Source organism: Phoca vitulina, unplaced genomic scaffold, assembly GCF_004348235.1.
Source record: "Phoca vitulina isolate PV1807 unplaced genomic scaffold, GSC_HSeal_1.0 scaffold17, whole genome shotgun sequence".
NCBI lineage: Eukaryota > Metazoa > Chordata > Mammalia > Carnivora > Phocidae > Phoca > Phoca vitulina.
Window position 1 is genome coordinate 7,138,872 of NW_022589720.1, and position 20,151 is coordinate 7,159,022.

Here is a 20,151-nt window from a genome sequence, read left to right on the forward strand (position 1 = left end):
GTGTGCTTACCTGCCTGAGGGATTTGGGGATACTGTGCAGCACCCGTTGGCACAGCCGGGCAAGCCGAGCTGCGAGCACCTCGTGTGGCCCCTGGGGAGGCGTGCTCCAGGACAGCGCTGAGATGGCACTAGGACAAAGGAGCTCTCTGACATCATCGACCCCCGCATCCATCTAAGGTCACGTGCACTCAAGAAAGGGGCCAGTGGGCAGACGCAGCTCCTTCCACGCACCACTGGCCATTGGCTTTGCCAGAGAAAACCCGTTCCTCCCACTTCTGACTTGGGAAAGGCAGAGTTGACATTTGTCTCTGTTTTCTCTGATCCTGTTCACGTATCTCTTTGCCTTTTTGTCAGAAAGCATTCATCACCGTCATTGTGTGATGTGGGGACAGAGCCACGTTTCGCCACTGAGGGTGATTTTGCCGCCCAAGGGGCATCGGGCACCGTCTGTAGACATTTGTGGTCACGGCTGGGGAGCAAGGGACTTCTGGCATCCGGCGAACAGAGGACAGCGCGGCAGCCTCTGTCCCATGTCCTATAATGCACAGGACAGCCCCCCAGAACAAAGAATTATCTGACCTAAATGTCCGTGGTGTTACGGTTAGGAAACCCTAAGGTAGAGAAAAAGAGGAACAGTCATTTTTTTAAATCTTGCAGTCATAACACAAGGAGAGCCTCGTGGCACCACGAACAGGCAGAACCTCTTCAAAACCATGATGCATAAACTAGGGAAGATGTTCTTCCAAAGAGTCCCCACCTACCACCTGCATTGGGCTGAATGGTGGCTTTCCAAAACACATAGCCACCTGGGACCTGGAATGTGACCTCATTTGGAGATAGGATCTTTGCAAATCTAATTAAGGATCTCCAGATCTCAGAGATCATACTAGATGATCCAGTGGGCCCTCAATCCAATGACAAGTGTCCTTATAAGAAAAAGGCAAGGGAGGGGCGCCTAGGTGGCTCAGTCGTTAAGCGTCTGCCTTCGGCTCAGGTCATGATCCCAGGGTCCTGGGATCGAGCCCCACATCGGGCTCCCTGCTCCGCGGGAAGCCTGCTTCTCCCTCTCCCACTCCCCCTGCTTGTGTTCCCTCTCTCGCTGTGTCTGTCACATAAATAAATAAAATCTTTAAAAAAAAGAAAAAAGAAAAAGGCAAGGGATATCTGAGACACTCTGACACACAGAAGGCCACAGGAAGATGGAGCAGAGATTGGACCAACAAGCCAGCCACTCCTGGAACCACCAGAAGCTGGAAGACACAAAGGAGGACTCTCCCCTAGAATCTTCGGCAAGAGTGTGGTCCTGCTAACACTTCAATTTCAGACCGCTGGCATCCAGAACTCTAAGAGAATAAATTTTTACTTTTTAAGCCATTAAACGTGTAAGAACTGTCCAGCAGCCCTAGCATACTAATACGCTACTAGAAGAATAATATGCCAGACTTAACTTGTGTTCTCTCTAATGGACAGAAATGCCTGGTTTAAATGTGACTTCCAAGTGAATTTTGGGAGATCTGTATTTATAAGCCAAGCATGTGTCTCATGAGCTAAGTGACTCCCTCAACCAATGGTAACGTTTGTTTTAAACAGAAGAAAATCACACTTGGTACGGGCATCAGACCCAACACTCTAAAGACAGCCTCTTCTCCCAAAGGGTGGACTAATTTTAGGCAGCAAACTCTTAAGCGTCAGGAGTCTCAAAGTAAGTGTACATGGGCATTCTAATCTGTCTGAAGAAGGTTTAATGTAAGCAGCAGACAGAAGTAAAATCATTTTAACCAAGCTCTTAGGACTGTCTTTGTAACAAGTGATAAAAACTCAACTCCAATCAGTTTAGAGCTAAAGCTGTCAAATATTTTGTAACTGGGAAGTATAAGATATGAAAACCAGATTCAGACTAGCCCAAAGATTCAGAGCATGCCAAAAGAATTCAATGGTGTCAGTTCCCGGTTATGATGGGCTCTGCTGGGTCTTAATCTTGGGTGGATACCGCACAGTGACAAGATGGCCACAAGCAGCCTACAGCTCACACCATCCTTCCAGCTCATGACTGCAAAGAAGAGAGATTATCCCCATTTCTCTCAGGGCATATTCCGAAGTCCCGAAAGGCCACTAATTAGCTGCACTTGGGTCATTTTCAGAACCCTGGGTAAGGACCTGGGATACGATTACGAGGCTTCCCGGGTCAGCAGCCCACCCGTGAGATACAGGAATTAGAAGCCATGTGCATTAGTCCCCCGTGGCTGCTCTAATGAATGGCCATAAACTTGGCAGCTTAAATCAACAGACTTTTCGTCTCTCACAGTTCTAGAGGTCAGAAGTCAGAAATCCGTATCACTGGACCAAAATCAAGGGGTCAGCCGAGCCACGCTCCCTGCAGAGGCTCCACGGGAGAACCTTGTCTTTTTCAGCCTTTGGTGGCTGTTGCACGCCTTGGCTTGTGGCCACATCACTCCCGTCTTCAAGGCCAGCCTCTTCCAGTCTCTCTCCGCTCCATGTTCACGGGGATTTCTCCTCTGCACGCAGTTGTCAAATACCACTCCACTCCCCTCCTAAAGTAACACTTGCGAGTACACTTAGGACGTGCTCATGTAATCCAAGACAGCTGCCCCGTCCCGAGATTCTTAGCCACAGTTTTGCCACGTAAGGTAACATTCACAGGATTCAGGGATTAGAACATGGACATCTTCTGGGGAGCCAATTTTTAACCTACCACACCATGTCACCAGCAATACTGCCAGAATCACAGACAGGGGGGCCCTGATAATCCCAGAAAGAAAAGAGAGAGGCGAGCAGTGACAGATGCCCCGCACAGGCTAGAGCATGGGCTTGCTCTATGAACCCTGCTGCGGATCCTCTGGGTACAGTGATGTCATCACACGTTTGAACTGCCACAGAAGCCAAACTGAATCTCATCCCTGCTTTATCTTCACAGTGACGCTATGGGGCAGATAGTGCTGAAAAGAGCATGCTTCCTTTCATGCTCATGAACCTGGCTCATTCATGGCTGTTTCTCAGAGTAGATGGGCAATGATCACCAAGGTATGATCCCAGGTACCAAAGAAGCATTGAAGGTTCCATGATACGAACGTGAGCCAATTTAGACGAACACAATGCTTTAAAAACTAAGACAGAACCAGCTACTGTCAAGTGTAGAAATCTGATGCGTACCTGCTAGGAGAGCAGGGAACTGTGTGGATGGTAGAAAAGGAGATGGAACACCCATTCCTTCAGCATGTCTTCCCTGACTCACAGGAGGCTCAAGCCAAGAGAACAGAACGGGAACCCTTAACAAACGCTAATTATAATATGGAAAGAAGTTTTGAAACCAGGTTTAAATTATGGTTTTTTTTGCTTTTTGGGTTTGTTTTTTTTTTGCTTTCTTCGTGAGTCTATTTAAACTGAGTAGCTTTTGCCCACACTAGAAAAAAAAAAAAAAAAGAAAGCATATATACAGCAGACAATCTGGAAAATTACAATGAAGTATAAAAAGGAAAATCCAAACCACCTACCACATGAAGATCACCACTAATTAACTTATCTCAAAAAATAAATTTAATTTATATATTAAGAAGAAAAAGAAGCTGAGATCAAACTGAAAGAATGCCCAAACTTCCTATTTCTTTACCAAACTTACAAACCCCAAAACATTCCTAAAAGGTACCATTAAAAAAAAAAAAAAGTTGTAAACATGTAGAGATGAGGTCAGCAATGCAGCTGTTTAATTTTCCACCATATTTCTTTAAAGAGATGTGGTCTATATACACAATGGAATACTACACGGCCGTCTAAAAGAATGAAATCTCGCCATTTGTAATGATGTGGATGGTACTAGAGGATATTATGCTAAGCAAAATAAGTCAGTCAGAGAAGGACAAATACCGTAGGATTTCACTCATGTGGAATTTAAGAAACAAAACATGAACATAAGGGAAGGGAAGGAAAAACAAAATTAGAGGAAAACAGAAGGAGGCAAACAGTAAGAGACTCTTAATTGTAGGAAACAAACAGGGTTGCTGGAGGGCAGGTGGGTGGGGGGATGGGATACCTGGGTGATGGGCATTAAGAAGGGCACGTGATATGATGAGCACTGGGTGTTACATGCAACTGATGAATCACTAAATTCTACCTCTGAAACTAATAATATGCTATATGTTAATTAAGTTGAATTTAAATTAAAAATTTTTAAAAATAAAGAGCACATTCATGTGTCCATGTAGTAAAACTTAGATCCGCTATTTAAGAAGAATCAGAAGAACCAAATAAAAAACAATCCTTTTCATTTGTCTGTTGGCCATCTGTATGTTTTCTTTGAAAAAATGTCTATGTCTTCTGCCCATTTTTTAATTGGACCATTCATTTTCTGATTGTTGAGTTTGATAAGTTCTTTATAGATCGTGGATACTAACCCCTTATCAGATACATCATTTGCAAATATCGTCTCCCATTCCATATGCTGCCTCTTAATTTTGTTGACTGTTTCCTTTGCTGGGCAGAAGCTTTTTATCCTGATGAGGTCCCAATAGTTTATTTTTGCTTTTGTTTCCTTTGCCTCAGGAGATCTATCTAGAAAGAAGTTGCTATGGCCTATGTCAAAAAGGTTATGGTCTGTGTTCTCTTCTAGTATTTTTATGATTTCAGGTCTCACAGGGTAGGTGGGCGGGGGGGAAATAGGTGATGGGGATGAAGGAGGGCACTTGTTGTGATGAGCACCGGGTGTTGCTTGGAAGTGCTGACTCACTACATTGTGCGCCTGAAACCAATATTACACTGTATGTTAACTAACGGGAGTTTAGATAAAAACTTATAAAAAAAAAAAATCCTTGACAATTACAAAGTTTAACAAAGTTTATAACAAAGATTTACAAAGACAATAACAAAGTCTTGTAATAAAATATTTTGAAAAGGAACAAATTTTGAAATCTAAGCTTGTTTTTACCATGATACTCAAAGAAAGCCAGAAAGGAGAAGATGAATATTTATCCAGCAGAATATCCCATTCATGAGACAAATAACTTGTTAGGGAAAAATAAAATAAGCATCACTGAAAATTGATTGTATTGTGAACGATAAATAACTCCTAAAAAATTACACACAAATAAAAACTGCGGCCCTTGTGTTTCACCCACATTTGTTGCTTTTGCTTTTTATATTCAAAATCATCCCAAGTTTGTGTTATATTTGGAGTACCATTTACTTGTATACTTATTATTTATCTTGGTTTCCCCAAAGAATTTCTAATTGCATTTCTACTTTTCCTTTTGATCAAAATAATCTTCATATAATTAACCACTTGTGATCTGAATTAAAACTATCTACTTTCTTCTTAAAGGCATTTTTATGGAACCCTCTAATTTCATTTTGCATAATTTCTGATGAGTCGTATATGTGAGACCTCATACTTTTATTTCTGTGAATTCTTTCTTGACCTCTGTTGTTTTCTTTTCCATGGCAGCCTTCTCATGCCTTAAGAATAAATTATCATGTTGATTTTTTTTTTTAAAGATTGTATTTATTTATTTGACAGAGAGAGAGAGATAGCGAGACCAGGAACACAAGCAGGGGGAGTGGGAGAGGGAGAAGCAGGCCCCTCCACCGAGCAGGGAGCCCAATGCGGGGCTCGATCCCAGGACCCTGGGATCATGACCCGAGCCGAAGGCAGACGCTTAACGACTGAGCCACCCAGGCACCCCGATACTATTTTTTACCTTAAGTTAAACATACACTTAATTTATAAAGAAATCTACAAGAGCTAAAATAAAAGACTCAAGTAAGCCCTCTATGTTGGGTCCCACACACTGCTCAAAGTAAGAACGTTCAACCCTTTTATGGTCTATTTTGACATTTATCTCCACATCTCTAAATAATATAATTTTACTGTGGTTTCTTAATATTTTTTTTTCAGCTGAAAATATCACTAACTGGCTCCTTTTTCAACCTATCCTATCAATACCCCCATCAATATATATACCTCTTCTTGTTCCTATTTTCTCAGTGTTGTTTTATCGTAATTCTGCTTGGATATTCAACATTTACATATTTATGACTTGTCAATACTATTCACAGAGGTGCCATAAAGTAAGAAATGTTTCTCAAAACAGTTTTGTTTTTCTTGGAGTTAATAATGGTCTTGTCTTAGTTTGTTCAGGCTACTATAACAAAACACCATAAACTGGGTAGTTTATAAAACACAGAAACTTATTTCTCACTGTTATGGAGGCTGGAAAGTCCAAAATCAAGGTGCTGGCAGATTGGGTGTCTGGTGGGGGTCTACTTCCTGCTCATAGATAGTGCTTTTCTCTGTAACCTAACACGGTGGAAGAGAGGTCTCTGGGATCTCTTTTATAAGGGTACTAATCTCATTCATGAGGGCTCTCTCCTCATGACTGACTCACTACCCAAACACCTCATGTTCAAACCCCATCCCATTGGCGGCTAAGTTCTAATATATGAATTTGGAGGTTGGCGGGGGGACACAAACATTCAGTCATAGTAGGACTCTGGTTTCTTTTTCTATGTACTTATTACTAATTTATCCCCCAATGCCCAGCTATAAGTTTGCGTTTTCTCCAAATACATTCTTTTTTTATTAAAAAAAAAAAAAAAATAGGCTCCATGCCCAATACAGAGCTTGAACTCATAACCCTGAGATCAGGACCTGAGATGAAGAGTTAGACGCTCTACCAACTGAGCCATCCAGGTGCCCCTTCTCCAAATATATTCAAACACCTCCAGGATTCCAATATGGTTATCTTCCTGGAAGGATACCTTCTGACACCGTTCTACCTACTCCAACCTGCTCCTACAGCCAGAAGCACAATAATCCCACAACTACCTCTCTTTGCCCTCATCCTATTTGTCTCCCTCTCTCTCCTGTAGGAGCCTCTATTGCAGGCCCGGTGTAGTAATCATATACTGTTCACATATGTTCCTTCGCTTTCCATCTCTCACTCTAGCCAACTTTGTTGGAGATTTCATCAAATTTATTTTCTAATTGACCGCTGACATCATTTTATCACTCATATTTTAAACATAATCTGTGAAGGACTTTAATAGACTACACATTTTATTTTCCCTGTTTCATGGATGCAGTATCTTCTCTGATTTCAGAAAACATTAATGGTAATTTCTTGTTTCTATTTCCTCCAAGTTTCTCCTTCAGTTGGTTTTATCACCTATTTTTCATAATGGGAACTGTAAAAAAAAAAAAAAAACAGAGCTGGGTACATGAATTGCCTTGTAGACGAGGAGTTACCAGTGCCCATTATGCTGGATGTGACTTTCTTGGGTTAGAATAACTACTAATGTCAATATCCTTACAGTTCAACTTGTAGCCTATTAAATACTGACAAATGTGTATTCTAAATGTCCAGGTAAAGTATATGTCAGCATGAACACCACACACAGGGGAGAGGAGCTGGGATCACATGGACTTACACTTAATTTCCACTTTCACACAGACTGTATACAGATTTACACTTAATTTCCATTTTTTAAACGAGAGATCTAAGCTATTTCTGGGTACCTCCAGGTTTGTTATGTTCTAAACCCAAGCCTCCATCTTCTATCAGGGCAACACAGGACTCCTGTGCTGCTGTATTAAGGGAGGGAAGGTCTGGAAATCTAACTGCTCCTTCCATTGCCTCCTGCTTTCTTGGTTTCCACTGAAAAATCAGCTGTCAATCGTATTTCTACTCCACTGAGGGCTGTGTGTCTTTTTTCTCCCCACTCTGGTTCTTTTTAAGATGTTTCTCTTTGCCATTGGTTTTTAGCAGTTTGACCATAATGTGTCTAGATGTGGTCTTATATTATTTATCATTCTTGGTCCCTGCTGAACATCTAACCCTGGTAAATGAGGTCTTTAATCATTTGTGAAAAGTCTCAGCAATATTGCTGAGAATATAGCTACTGCTTTGCTTTCTCTCTTCTCCTTTTGAGGCTCGAATTATATGTGAAATAGAATTTTGAATGTATGATATTTGTCTCTTACCTTTAACATTTCTCCCCTAATTACTCTCTGTACCTCAGGCTAGATATTTTCCAGCAACTTATCTCCCAGTTTATTGTGCTAACTGGATCATCTGTGGGTTTAATTCTATTGCTTATTTTTACCTAATTTATCTGTCACAAGTCTGGCCTCTTCACACATCTGGAATATTTTACTGCAAGGCAACTGCAGAGACTCCGAATTAGGCTACTTCCACCAAAGAATCTTCCTTCAGAGAGTTGCTTTGCTTTTCTGTTAAGCAGATGAGGGGCAGGAGGAGGTACAGGCAGGGACGGAGCTGAGTCAGGGCCGAAGTGTGGTCGGGGGAGATTCAATGAACTTCTGATTCATCTTTGTTTCTAGCGTATGGTCTTCCAGAGTTTTCAGTCAGGAACCTGCTGGCTATTTAGCTCTTTGGTCCTTTAACGTGGTGGGAAATTCCTTCCACTCTGCTTTAGCTTAGATCTTTAGCCATAGGACCATCACATTTTGGCAATCGCCTTCAGGGGAAAGACTGGCCATGTGTTTGAAGCCCACTGAGTCTTTAATTTTTGGCTACACCACTGTGTGAGAGCCAAATGTCTGTTGGTTTCTCTCTTTCTGAGCAGCAATCCACTGGGGGCTTAACCTCTACCTGAACCCAAAATAGATTCATCTTCTTTCACATATGACTTGTTCTTGTGAACTTGTAACATTTTAATATTGTCTCTGTCTTCAAAATTGTGTGTCAGGAAAGAGCTGAGGTAATCATTAGTATTCAGTCTTCCATATTTACTGAATAACTATAATATTTTCTTGAATCTCATTAAATATAATATTTGGAACTTTTTAAATGTCATGTTGTGTTCCTTGGACTATTACTGTATCATCTGAAGTAATTAGTTGTAGTTGGCATCTGGCTTTTACTACCATGTTCTGGGTTTTGGTATTCTCTGTTCTTGGATATTTCTAAATTTCCAAATAAAGGGTGCCTTCAAAAAATGTCTTCAAATTATTTGGGATACATATAAGATTCCATTCCTAGTGTTCATAGAGATTTTCCTTTTACATATCTTTATTGTCATTTAAATGCTACATTTTTATGGGTAGAAGAGCAGTATGCGGGGTGTCTCCACCTTCCTGAACCAGAAACTGATGTCTATACTTTGAAGACTACTTTTGATTTCAATGCTCTTTTACCCAAATGATGATTAAAAACCTTCTGCAAAGAAATTTACAAGGTCTTTGGACTTCAATTCATACATACCCATACCTATTTTGTTATTAAGTAGACTCTTTTTTTTTAAGATTTTATTTATTTGACACAGAGAGAGGCAGCAAGGGAGAGAACACAAGCAGGGGTAGTGGGAGAGGGAGAAGCAGGCTTCCCGCCAAGCAGGGAGCCTGATGTGGGGCTCGATCCCAGGACCCTGGGATCATGACCTGAGCCGAAGGCAGACGCTTAACGACTGAGCCACCCAGGCACCCCAAGTAGACTCCTTCTAATAGTGAATATCTGAGTGGGCAACTTGCCTCTGTGCCTTCCAGAAAACATGTAAACAAAAATTGAGTATCCCCCAAAATTGAAAACAGGGTTGAACTTCCAGAATTAAACTGTACAATCAACCCATATAAAGTCATAGCAGAGATCGTATCCTGTCATTTGAAAGAGGCCGGCCCCTAAGCCCGTAAGAACTGATGCACACAGAGTAAGGACTGTGACCTAATGACAAAGTAACATCTCAACTCTAAAGGATTAGCTATTAGAGAACAGCAAAAGGAGAGTCTGATACACATACATTAAACAAAGGCAGTGCCCATCACAGCTCTACTCACACTTATTCTATCCAACTCTATCACTGAATAAATTCAGGATGACAAACAGCCCCTGTGCTGAAGAATCACCAAATCAGGAGATTCAGTCCAGTCACTATAGAGAATGGTAGGCCCATGTGAGTCACATGTTTTTCATTTATATTTCTCCTTTGCTATTCATTTTCACTTGGCCCCGAGGTCACCGAATACCTAATTTCTTACCCGAACAAGAAATCCTTTACTTATCTCGGAAACAAAGGGTGCTTCTGGTATGTTGGCTTATCTATTTGTGTCAGCATTTGGGGAGAGGCACACAAATAAGGAAACCGAAAGCAGGGCAGAGAATCTAAGCAGGCTCATGATTCAGCGGTTCTGTCAGGGGCTGGGGCCACTTCTGCAATAGCAGTAGAAATGCATTTTAGATAAATGAAATGGACCCTTCCGTTTATCTACCAGCCGGCGACTGTCAGACAGTATCTGCTGCTGGCTCACAGAAACTTCCTGACTTTATTTCAGGAAACTAAAGGAGACACACAACTAAGAAAAATATTCATGCATCTTCAAATCAGTTTCTGGGGCATAAATTCAGAAATGGATAGGGAAAATCATTAAAGACGAAGGCATGCACAACACAACAGAATGCATTCAGTAATCAAGTATGTATTACTTTCTTTTTTCAAAGACATACAAATATTTCACTTCTTTGGTGACAGGGGCTGATACCTACGCAGGCAAGGTCTAGAATATCAGGACAAGCCTAAGTAAAATATGCAAACCTCCTGAGTAGTACACACTATAGTGGGTGTTCTTGGTGCCTTACCCGGCACTCCTTACAGAGCAGTGGCCCTTCCACTGGCTACTGGGAGCACTGGCCCATACTGGTTCACAGCTGCCCCCTTCTCTGAAAATTGCTCTTGGCTGATGAGAGCTACCTCGTTAGGAGACTATGTCACCACACCTCCCCCAAACACTAAAATCAGTAGCTAATGATTGAAAGACAAGTGGGAGTTGAGCATAAATCATCATCCCCCCTGGCCTCAAAGGGGACCAACTGAGATTCCATCCAGGCTCCAGAATTCCCTTGGGATCAAGTTGAGACTAGACTCCAGCTCAGAGCAAATCCTTGCCTACTTCCATTCTCTGCTATATTCCTCACTCCCCACCTGCTAAGAACATGCCCTCAACAGAGCACAAGCATACGGAATCCTGTCTCTGACTTCTAGGAAACCCAACCTAAAACCCAGGTATAACTCGTCATTATAAATTACCCACTACATTCCCTGTAAGCCAGCTGTCAACCACAGACGGTATGGCAGCCCGTACCAATGAGTACAAGAAAGTAGCATACTGGTTAGTGATGAAGAGCCTGTTCCCCGGAGCCCAACATGCCCAGATCCATATCTTAGCTCAGTCACATGCCTGCTAGGCAGTGCTGGTTAAATCACATAAACTCTCCTGACTTCAACTCCTCCACTAAAAAATATTAAAAATAATATAACTTCAACCTTAATGATGTTGAGAGGGTGAAAGTCGAGACAGACGATGCATGTGAAGAGCTGAGTACGGAGTAAGGGTAGAGCGAGGGCCACCTGCTCTTGCTACTACTATTGTCATCACAATTGCACGGCAACTGGGTCACTGCAGTTGCCTCAAATAAGCATAATGCCACGTTTCCGACTGTGGGAAAAGTTTTCCTTAAAGAAGAGGAATCCAGGAGCCATTTGAGCAATGACAGAATAAAGAGAAAGTAGAAGGATGGCGGACACGGAGATATTAATGCTGAAAGGAATGGCAGGGTTACTCCACTCTTCATCTTGGCTCTTGTCTCCAAAATACACCATGGAGAAAGCTGAGGTCCAAAGTGGTTTATTCAAAGTATCTCCACTTTGTTGTTTACAGAAATGCTGAAAGTGTGAATAAGTCTGTTTGTGTGTAGTAGAAAATTAGAATGGCAGTGATGGAGCGGGGGCAATGGAGAACAGGGAGCAGTAGGGGTGTCCCTAGGGGCTAGTCTTGGTTTTCCTAGCACTGTCTGGGAGAAAATGCTAGTGCCTGCCACTATCCTAATGTCCCAGTTTTGTGCCTCTTCCTGGTTTTGCAAACTATACTTCCCATACCCCCTTGCAGTTGACAGAGGCCATGTGACTGAGTGATGGCCGCTGGAATTAGGGCAGAAGGGAGATGTGCCACTTCCGGGCATGGCCCATATGATCTCCTCTGTGTGGTTTTCCATTCTTCCTTCCATGCTGCTCCTGTAGATGTGGGTTGAAGACGGGGGCACATAATGCAGAACATCCTGGGCTCTTGGATGGCAGCAAGGATCGGGGCCCCCACAGCCTCTGTGCTGCACTGTCATGCAAGTGAGTAATAGGCTTTGCGTGTGTGTGTTCAGCCACTGAGAGTACAGGACTGTCTGTAGACAGCAGTTAGCTCACCTTCACCGAGACTCTGAAACTAGTAAAATCCTAGTTGTCATTATAAAATTCACATAAACAACCACAAATCCTCCAGGAAGTTATGAGAAAAGGAAAGTAAAGATGTTTGAATACATGGGTAGATAAACAGCACTTGAACAGGGAATGCTCCCCTAGAGTCCAGAATGTGGGGACGAAGGTCACCTGGGACCACGAAGGCATTGGGCATGGACTCAGAATAAACACAGCAACCAAATACCATCTGAAAAACTAAAAACAAAACAAAACAAAATACACTGTCTCGTATTGTGTTCACTCATCCATTCAGGAAACACTGAGAACTTGCTATGTACCAGATACCATAACAAATCTTTCCTTAAAGGGTCACTTAGCAAATAGTTTAGACTTTGTAGGCAGAGCAGTCTGTGACAACTGGTCAACCCTGCTCTGCAGCAGAGGTAGACAATATATGAAACACATGGGTGTGTCTGCGCTCCAAGAAACATCAGGAACTATAATCCCAGGCAGGCAATATGCAAATGAATGGGCGTGGCCGTGTTCCAAGGAAACTTTAACTATGAGCCACAAGCCCTGGTTTGCAGACTCCTGAAAGGTTTTAGTAACAATGATCTCTATGATTCCTTCCACTTCCACAATACCATGATTTTAGGAACATGTTTGATAAAGAAAGGCAAAAATAAAGTTTAGAATTACGATTTCTGAGGACTACAGTAGAGACTGGTCTCTCCTTATTCGATATAAATATAAAACTTGATTTAAACAATTAGTCCATATGAATATCTCATTTGAATAGTTATTCTAAAATATTAAGTAATACATCATTCCTTAAATTATACAAAAGAATTCCAACAGAGGGTAGTTACATCACATTGTTATGACCTATCAGAGAGGTACTGACATTATAAATTGACTGAATTTATTTTTAAATTTAATCGCATACTGACAAAAGGAAGCCATCTAAACTCAAGAATTCCAGCAGCTTCTTTAGAAATGGCCACTAAGGTTTCATACATGTGTTTGGTTAAGTATATGAAGAAATCGAAAGAGAAAAGTTCCTTAAGCACATCAAAGATCTCACAGATTCAATGAAGTAATCTTAACTTCACAGACTAGGAAAGCGGCTTCATCAAAGCATGTAGGAGAGAGGCAGCGATGATCTAATGTGGGGTTTCAACATTGGCGCTACTACCACCCTGAGCCAGGATAGTCTTTGTGGAGTGGGGAGATGCTGCCCTGTGCATTGTAGGATACAGAGCAGCATCCCTGGTTTCCACCCACTGCATGCCCGTAGCGGCCCCCACCAGTGGCGAAAACCAGAGGTTCCCAGCAGGTTAAACAGCCCCCAGTTGAGAAACACTGGTTTAGAAACTGTCTCAAGTTGAAAGTCAATTCCCCAAACCTAAAGATTCAGGAAACAAAGTCAACATGTACCTTAACTTCCAAGAGAAATCTCTACCAATATTGACCAGGTTGTCAGAGACTTAACAGTTTTTAACTCACAAATCGTGGAGAGGCAGGTGGCAAATTGGAACACAGATTTCAATTTTTCTGCTTATTCCAGCAGTTGTAAGTGAGAAATAGGCTGTGAATCCCTTTCCCTCAGTAAGAAAACAATATAAAAATGGATTTTGAGCCATTTCCCAGAAGAATATTAGCAAGATAGGGAGGCTAAATGAGCTGCAGCCCCTTTGTGTTCTTAGGACGCTCTTCAAGGAGTGTCTACCTTGGGCCATCCGAGGCACGATCCTAGATGGGAAAATGTTGTCAATTAGTCTTGAAGCCAGCTGCATTTTTATATTTTTCAAAAAGCTTCTTTGTTCTTGAAAAATAACTGCTGTGATCAAGGCAAGAAGAAAAGTGATGTTGAAGAGTTGAATCTGTTATCATGACAAGAAGTAGGAGAGATGCATAATGGTAAATGCCACATCTTCTATCACTATGCCTGATTGGTTTTCAAGATGCCATGGATAAATTTCAGCACTTGGGGGCCACAAGGAAACTTATAACAGCCTCTGAGTGGAAAGATGCCTTAGAAAGGATATCACATTGATAATCTGATTCTCCAGACACTGATGAAAAACAGGTTTTATTTCCTTAAATCAAAGCAACTCTTGATCTTTCGCTTTAATACAAAAGGTATGCCTGTTTGAAAATTGTAACAAATATTCTGCATATAGGCATTTTACCTCATGGTATATTTATATGTGCATATTTTTGTGGTGATGCCAAGAGACTTTCCTCAAACAGATCATGTTCACTCAGGGTAACAGAGGAATTCTGCCCCAACCCAATCCCGGCTCAAATCTTTTCTGCTCTAGAAACCCCTCCAGTGATGTCTCACCCTTGCTAGAGAGGCAAAGGGAACAAGAACTCTGATTTGGGGTGCTGTTGACTCCAGTTCTAGAATGCTTTCAGCATTGGGCTTGTCAGGCAATCTGAGTTTTCGAATTCTGAGGCCATCACCAAAGTCCATTTTTCTCACCAAGGGATTTTGGCACAGTTCCACAAGCTGAGCCCCAAGTCATGACCATGTCTGGATGGACAATGTGCTCTGACTCCCATGTGTAATGCCGACACCTTGCATCCCGTCCTCCCTTCACTGCTCCGGGAGGACTAACACCTGGCCCCTCCGCTTCTCCTCTCACCAAACAGCATAAACTGGGATCACCAGTGTGGGGACCTGAGGAAGGGGAGAGGGAGAGGGTCCACTGAGAGGCGTTCATTGTGCTCCTGCTCTGGCCAAGAGCTCTGCTGGCTACTCTATGTAATGCAGGACATTGAATTTGGGGGACACTGACAGGGGACAGTCTCTAGAATTCCGTAACTACCACTCAGTAGGAGGAAAAGAAGGAACATTAATCAGCATCTTCTTTCTCGTTACTGATCCTAAAACACTGTCAAGGCAGGAGACGAATTCGGGGCAGAGGAACAGTGTAGAGCAGGACTGAGCAGAGAGGTGACTGGTGTGTCAGAAAGGAAGGAATCAGAGCCAGCAGTTAGCCCTTTCGTCCTAGAATCATCCTTTGGGGAGAGAGGGTGTATACACGTGTTGCTGGATGCCTCTTCCAGCAAGCGTTGCTCATTGCTCTAGTCTCTCGATTGTGTTCCTTTCCTCAAATTTAGGGACAAAATATGAAGCTTACCTACACCCCACTAATGAAAAGTTTAGAAAATTAAAGAGCGAACATATTACTCGAAATCAACAGATATTTGTCTTGAGTCTACCACTTGCCAGGTAACTAATCTAGTGATCCACTTCAACCGACACCAAGGAGACAGAAAGAGAACGCTCCTCACGACACAGAGTGAATTTCCATGTGAGACAGTAAGGGCTCGTCGGAAATAGAGGCTGTGAGGCTGTGAAATGCATCAGAGGGTCACCAACTCAAACTGACTTGGGATAAGTTACAAAGAGGGGGTAACTCGGGATCTGGCGCCTTTGGGGCTTTGGGGGACTCAGGATCGGTAGCCTTTTCTGAGATTAAGAAGAGGATGGGGTAAAAGTGTTTACCAGAGAGGACAGCAAGAGCAAATGCTTGCTGCTGGGGAAGAGCCTCCAGGTTAGGAAGCTATAAGCAGCTTGACATGACCTACCAGGAGGAGGCGCCTCAAGGGGATGGGGAGAGACATGAAAAAAGCTCATGGCCACCAGGAAGTGGACCCCGCTGTCACCCAGAGGGGGGCAAGATCAAATGAAGCCTTGTCGGGTGAGAAACAAGGGCTGTGCAGATTCTCAATTCTGATTCTCTCCACTTCGTTGCAATTTGTTTTTCCCTCATCTCAGCGTCCTTACTTTCTCGTGTTTAAACAATCATTTTTTTTATCTTTAATGAGAGAAGGAAGGAGGTAATTATTAGCCTGAGATATTCAAATTAATCCAGTTGATCCTTGTAGAAAATAACATTTCTACGACATAACTGAATGCATTCAAGTCATAAAGGCTTCTGCACACCCTTCCCATAATGGCACAGTCAACTAGGTAGCACCTGCCGTGCTGAGCTCCTGCATGGGGGCTAATCCGAATCACAGTGTGCTCTGTGTGTAAAATCCACATGAGATTTTTACAGATTTAATGCAAAAAAAAAAAAAAAAAGGAAAAAAGAAGAAGAAGAAGAAGAAGAAGAAACGTGACATCTCGTTAATTTCTTGTAATGAGTTCATATTGAAATAACATTTTTGATACGATGAGTTAAGACCAATATATTATTAAAAATAATCCCCATTTCTCTGTACTTAGTTGAATGTGACCACCAGTTTCAAACAACTAGCCATGAGGCCTGCATTATGTTTCTACTGGACAGCACCATTTATGACACGAGCACAACCCTCTGCTTATCCGTACGCCTCTCTTTTTGGTCACCCTTGGAAATCGTCATCTAAATTAAAATAAATTATTCATAGAAATCAATAAGACCGCTTAACCAAAGACATGTAAGAAGGAACAGTCTGTCAGGAAGAACCGCAAGCTTTATCTCTCTCCACACTGAGTAAACAGTAGGCTTCCGAGCAGCACACACAACCACAAAATGTCCAAGAGGAGAGCTGTACTGTTTTGCACCAAAGGCAAGGTGACATCTGACGACTGTCACAAGGGCTGTGTTGTCAAAGCCCCTGTTCAGGAAGTCACGGTCTTCCTCCTGGGCCCTCTGTGCTCTCTCTCACCAGGTGGTGATGCTGATGGGTTTTCCACAGTTCAGCTCCATCAATGACCTACCCTTGATTTCCACCAAAAGGACATCACGGCAACAGGAAGCAATGATGGGAAGAGCAACTTGGTTTCCCACCCCCCACAGCAATGGCAGGCACACGTCCGTGGCGAAGGCATGGTCCGATTCTTTGCATCTCTTTATTTTGCAATAACTTAAAGAAAATTTGCAAGAAAAACACAGTGGACTCTAATAAGCCCTTCACCTAAATTCTTCGATTTCCCCATTAATTATTTTTATCACATTTGCTTCTTTCTCTCTGGGTGTTATAATTTTTTAAATGATTTCAGAATATGTTGGAAAAACCATACCCTTTACCCCTACTTATCTCAGTAGGTTTGTCCAAAGACCAAGATCACTTCCCTACATAATCACATCACAGTTATCAAAATCAGAAAATAAATACATTTCTACTATCTCATCTACAGACATTTAAAATTTTCTTTTAAGATTTTATTTATTCATTTGCCAGAGAGAGAGAGAGAGCACAAGCTGGGGGAGCGGCAGAGAGAGAGGGAGAAGCAGGCTCCCCGCTGAGCAAGGAGCCTGATGCAGGACTCGATCCCAGGACTCTGGGATCATGACCTGAGCTGAAGGCAGATGCTCAACCGACTGAGCCACCCAGGCTTCCCCAGACATTAAAATTTTGCCAGTTGTCCCAACAGTGTCCTTGATAGCAAGAAAAAAAATTTTTTTTTCTGTTCCAAGATATGAGTTGGACCAAGTGTTTCATTTGATTGCCATGCCATTTTGTCTCCTTGATGAGGGACTAGCCCTTCTTTCTTTCCATGCCTTTCATGGCCTGTTGATTTTTGAAGAGTAGAGGCCAATTTTTTATAGAATGCCCCTCAGTTTTGGTCTGTGTGATGTTCCTCCTGATGAAACTGGTTATAATCTGTAGTTCAAACATCAAGGAAATCCTGCTGTGTCCTTCTCTACATTCTATCGGGACACGTTTGCTGGCTCTTTGTCCCATTACGGGTGAAGGGACCTTTGATTACTTGGTTATGGTGAGACTGGCTGGGTTTCTTCACCATCAAAAGATAGTTTTCCTTTTATAATGAATAAATATGTTATAGGTAAATACTTTGAGACTACATAAATATCTTGGTCATCATCAAAGTCTCACCCATACATTTTCACAGCCATTGATCATTTGTGCCTGAATCAATTTTTAGTATCATGGTTGCCAAGTAACAATTTTGTAATTAAATCATTCCTTCAATATTTGTCAGCTGGCATTTACAGAAGGAAGAACGGTCCCTTCTGCCTCATCTGTGTACTTATTCAGTTATTTTGATGTTAGTATATCCTCATTGATTCTTAGTTTATTCAACATGTTATAAACTGAGACTGATTATACATCATGATTTAACAATCAAATTATCCCAGATTTCTTCAGTGAGCCCACTTCCAGCTGGCTCCTAGGACCTTCTGACCTGCCCTCATCATGCTTTGAATAGGTCCTTAATTCCTGAAACAACAAGATATTCCAGGCTTCTCTGGGACTTTCACTGCCCAGGGCCTGGAACCAGCTACTTCTCCAAGAAACTTTGGTTCCTATTAGTGGAGAATTAAATTTAGAAACCAAGAACTGTAGGGGCACCTGGGTGGCTCAGTCAGTTAAGCATCTACCTTCAGCTTGGGTCATGATCCCAGGGTCCTGGGACAGAGTCTCACATTGGGCTCCTTGCTCAGCAGGAGCCTTCTTCTCCCTCTCCCTTTGCCCCTCCCCGCCATTTATGGGCGCTCTCTCTCTCTCACATAAATAAAATCTTAAGGAAAAAAAAACAAGAACTGTGAACTGTACATTAAATGAGCTCATTGCTACTAGTATGCCAATGCTTCCAGACCCTCTCAGCCAAGACAACTAGGAGACAAGGAAATGAGTATGCACACGTAAACAAATGTTTGTACCCACATCTACATGCTCTACTTTTTCCCCACACACACTGTGGCAGATAATCTAGTATACCATGAGAATCAAAATGAGCATAATATATAGTTCCCATCTATTGAAAGATCTATACCTTTTATAAAAGACCATTGAAAAATCAGAGTTTTAAAGCAGTATTTTGGTTAAACTGCTGATCATTTTGATTACTTATTAATACATTCATGATTTTAACCAACAAATCAACTCATTTAAAGACTTATATACTAAATTGCAGCGGCAAGACAATTAATTCTCGGCTGGTGTGTTGAAATGATTAAGATAATAAGTCATTATTTGTCATTATCACTTTTAAAAACAAAAGCAATTAACATTTGCTGAGAAATTACTATGCCTTCTCCCTTTTGCACACCTTCCTTTATTTAATTTTAGCAGTGACACTGTGAGGATAATTAGTGCCTTGTGGCCATTGCACAGATGAGGAAACACACAGTTGCTGGGACGCATGAAGCTATATCCTAAACCCGGGTCTATAGATCTTCAGAGCCCTTGCTTTTTACCAAAATTAGCTCCGGCTTATTTTGAGGCCCTGGTGAATAAAAGATAGGTCTAATATTAAATCCTCACTCTGAAGTTTCCTGGATGTTCACAAATACCAGCATTACACAGAGAAGAAACTAGGATCAACTTCTCTCCACTACTTCTTAGAGCTTTAGTACAGGAGGGTGATAATAAAATTGGTTGAAGAACTTCTCCGAAGCTGCACAGCGCCCAGGAGTTCTGGCACATTCCGTGGAGGAGTTCCAGATGCTCAGCCAGGGAGATATTCATGTCCTCCTAACTCTCCCCTTGTCGAAGGAGACCCTGGTTACCAGACACTTCCACTAAAATACATATTCTATTCAGGCAGAAGGATCTCAGGCTGTTTCTTCAAACAGTAAAACCGGAAGTAGATAAATTGCATTTTTATCTGGTATTTTATCACTTATTCTTTGCTCTATGTGGTTTTTAACCCCTATATTCATATTGATATCATTATAAGCAATAAAGAGGAAACAAAGATGTCTTTCTAAGGAAACCGCCTTTTACAAAAATCTGATGGCTGAAGGCAGCAAACTAAATAATCAGCGACTCTTCTAACTGGGGGGAAGGGTGCTCCCAGACATTGAGGAGGTGTCCTTTGAATTATCTACCATTTGACAAAGAATAAATCGGGATGATGCCCATGAAAGGAAGGCTGCCCAGAAGGAGAAAAGGGCCAGTGGGGAAGGAAAGCAGGTGATGAGTCATGTCACACAGGGCAGCCAGGAGTCCTGCAGCCTGGCCGGCTGGGGA

At 42.1% G+C, this 20,151-nt stretch overlaps 1 protein-coding gene across 2 annotated transcripts in view; it reads right to left on the reverse strand.

Moving 5' to 3' along the window:
- The window catches only part of SEMA5A (semaphorin 5A), a 463,746-nt gene that overhangs the window by 222,367 nt on the left and 221,228 nt on the right, over positions 1-20,151 (reverse strand). The gene's annotated exons all lie outside the window — the stretch shown is intronic.